The sequence below is a fragment of the Piliocolobus tephrosceles genome, chromosome 14 (genome assembly GCF_002776525.5).
Source record: "Piliocolobus tephrosceles isolate RC106 chromosome 14, ASM277652v3, whole genome shotgun sequence".
Lineage (NCBI taxonomy): Eukaryota > Metazoa > Chordata > Mammalia > Primates > Cercopithecidae > Piliocolobus > Piliocolobus tephrosceles.
The window spans coordinates 49,619,328-49,622,978 of record NC_045447.1 but is presented as its reverse complement, the minus strand read 5'-3'; the positions used below and the strand labels follow the sequence as shown (position 1 = coordinate 49,622,978).

General features: G+C 45.3%; 1 pseudogene; it reads right to left on the bottom strand.

Moving 5' to 3' along the window:
• Positions 1–2,185: 2,185 nt before the first annotated feature.
• LOC111537243 lies at positions 2,186–2,991 on the bottom strand (annotated as a pseudogene).
• Positions 2,992–3,651: the final 660 nt, after the last annotated feature.

The window sequence follows — 3,651 nt, the reverse complement described above, 5'->3', positions numbered from 1 at the left end:
CTCCTGCCTCAGCCTCCCGAGTAGTTGGGACTACAGGCACCCGCCACCACACCTGGCTAATTTTTTTGTATTTTTAGTAGAGACAGGTTTCACCGTGTTAGCCAGGATGGTCTCGATCTTCTGACCTCGTGATCCGCTGTCTCGGCCTCCCAAAGTGCTGGGATTACAGGCTTGAGCCACTGCGCCCGGCCTATTTGTACTTCTTATTTGCCAATTCTTCATTATTATAACTTTCTGATACAGTAAATAATTACTTACATTAAACTATTTTTATTTAAATTACTATGTAGTTTATGCCTTCTAGGTGGATGCTGAATTATACAATATATCTGAATTAAAATTATACGTATTTATCCAGTTGCAACTTTAAGAGTAGACTCATGGAGGACTAAAATAGAAGCAGGTTGTCTAATCAGTAAGCTATAACAATTAAACAATCAAAAATCTATAGCAGCTTAGATCAAATTTGTATCAGTCTGGGAGTGGAAAGTGCTCAGATTCTAGATGTAATTTAAATGTAGAGTAACAAGATTTACTGACGTATCAAATGTGAACATGTTACAAAGGAGGTTTCAAGATTGACTCTAGGCCATTGACCTGAGCAATTGGAAAAATGAAGTTACCTGTATCACAATGAAGAAGTCTGTGAGAAGAGCACATGTTGAGAAAAATATCCGGAGCTCAGTTTTTATATAGTTAAGTTTGAAATGTTTATTAAATATACAAGGAACATGTTATATTGACAGTTTGGTATATCAGTCTAGATATATATAAGTAGATAAATAAATTTGTTGATCATTATCATACTCACAGCCATAAAGCAAAGAAGAGCTAGAAGGCTGAGTTCTGGAACATCTTAATATTCAAAAGTAAGGAATACATGGGAAGCAAGAGAGACCACTGAAAATTGAGCAAGACCTTGCCCTGGAAGCACAGGTTTGTCAAAGGAGAAAAAAGTAATTGGCCCTAACAAAAACTATTTATAGGTCAACGGATATGAGAGACAAAACAATGTCATTGGATTTAGCAATTTGAAGTCATTGGTAAATCATTAGCAACACTATACACAGAAGACAAAATAAGAGGAGAAACATTTGACACCATGAGTAACAAATATAATCTATTTGAAGGAGTTTTGCTAAGAAGAAAAACGGGGAAAAGTTTTTGTGGCTCTAGAGAGAAGAGGGATCAAGATGAAGCTTTTTACAAATATGTTTAGGGACCTCATGAATAAGATTAGTGCTCCTATCAAAGGGACCACAAAGAGCTCCCTCATTCCTTCTGTCATGTGAGGACACAGCAAAAACGTGTCTGTCTATGAACCAGGAAGCCACCTCTCAGCAGACACAGAATCTGCTGACCATTTCACCTTGGATTTTACTATCTCCAGAACTATGAGAAATAAATTTTATATGCGACCTGGTCTATGGCATTCTGTTTTTGGCACCTGGATTAGCTAAAGTACCAGCATATCAGCTTGTACACATAATTTTTGGAAACTCTGATGCCAAATCCTTGATGTCAAAACATGATTGATCTGCTGGAGAAATGAATGTACATGATCCCTCTTTCCACAATAAACCGGAGAGTCAAAACTGGCAAAAGTAGGTCAGGGTTTTCTAAAAGCCATACCTGAAAGGTTTCCAATAACAGTTGATTTGATGGTAATTCAATCACACAAACAACCACAACAAAAAGACGCAACTATCAGAGATTTTCAGGATAGCCTCAAAAACACCATCAAACACTAAGGAGTTAAAGAAGGCATGAAGTTTCAAAAAGTCAAGCTTTATTTAAACATCATTGTATAAACTTATAATTTTTTTTTTTTTTTTTTTTTTTTTTTTTTTTTTTTTTTTTTTTTTTGAGATGCAGTCTCGCTCTGTCGCCCAGCCTGGAGTTCAGTGGTGCGATCTTGGCTCACTGCAAGCTCAGCCTCCAGGGTTTAAGCCATTCTCCTGCCTCAGCCTCCCGAGTAGCTGGGACTACAGGCGCCCGCCACCACGCCCAGCTATAAACTTGTAATTCTAATACTATGAACAAATCCTAAGGCAGGTGGCAGCATAGAGACCCCGGGGCACAAGTGCTGAGTTTGGAAGCTTTGGTTCCTGTGCACTTTGCAGCCGCCCCCTGGTCCCCTGAACCCCTGCCTGCCTGTTAAGAAGATCCGATCCCTGGCAGCAGATCAGGGGCAAACAGCCCAGATGCCCAGTTGCGGGCAGACCTCCATGCATGGAGGAGGAGGCCGCCTCTGGGAACAGGAGGAGCTGCTGGAACCCCTCCTCGCAGGCTCCTTTTCCTGCTCTCAATCACCTCCTGCCAGCATATATACACCCCCAGCACCAGCAGAATGAACAGGTCCTGCGCAGCAGGGCTGCAACTCTGCTGAATGAGAGAAGCCTCTCTCCAGCGAGATAGAGAAACCCAGGCTACACACCCTGATCTCTGTCTCCATGGCTCCTACCGTGCCCACGACTGGGAGCAGCATGGGAGCTGCTGGCTGGGGCTCTGCTGACCACCCCCACTCTGTCACCGCTAGTTCCACCCATGCTTTCAGCTCCAGGACTGAGGCCAGTGGCTACAGCAAGTTCCATGATGTCAGGCAGCTCCTCTTTGAGCTAGTCCTTGGCTGTACCAGGGCAGGGGCAGGAAGGCTCTGGAGCTGCCTCTAGTTCCAGCGCTGTCCCTGGAGGGAACTCTTCCTCTGGTGCTGGCACTAGCTCAACAGCTGGCACTGGAATTTCCTGTATTGCTGTATATGGAGCAGGAGCTGAAAAAGGAGAAAGAGTCATCAACAACAGTCACTTTCCACTGGAATTTCCAAACGTGGAAACAACCTCACTGAATTTAAAGGAATTCTAGCCCCCAAAGAAAGACTCCCACAAAGTCTTCCAGACTGCAGGCCACCTCACCATATGCCTGTGCCTTGATGGGCTCCAGAATCTCCAGCCAGACAGGGACAATGTGCAGATGTGGCCCAGATGGGATCATTGGTAAAACCTGGCCTGGTAAATGGCCAGAGGCGTCTGGGGTGAGCAATGAGCTACATAGGCATCATTGGAAAAGGCTGTCACTCTTTCCATTCCTGAAGCAGGACCCTCGAAATGTGGGCCAAGAACATCTTGCTCTCCTGAACATCTCCCACCAAGTAAGCTGGCTACCAGGCTGGCTCTAGGATACGGGTGTCTGGTTACCAGAGTTCTAAGTTTTGTTCAGGTCTGTCGTCAAGGAAGTGAGGTTGCCTCTTTAAGTTTCCATCCCCTCGGCCCCTACCTGCCATAAGACCTACTAAGGACCCCACTGGACTGCTGACTGCTCATCCTCCCCACAGGTCAATTCTGTACCTGTACACAGTTATGTCCACCCACGGCCTGCTTGGACACCTGTGCCTGATGTTCACCAGGGGCTAGATGTCCTCCTCAGACCTGAGTGTTCACCTAGGGCCTGGTGTCCACCTTGGGCCTATGTTTCACTTGGGGCCTTGTGTTTACCTGGGGACTGGTATCCAGGTGTGGACTGATGGCCTATTGGGTCCCGTTGCTAACCTAAGGCCTGGTGTCCACCAGGGGCCTGGTGATCACCTGGGATTTGGGTTTCAACCTGGAGCCTGGGTGTCCATTAAGGCCTGATGTGCACCTAAGGCCTGAGTTT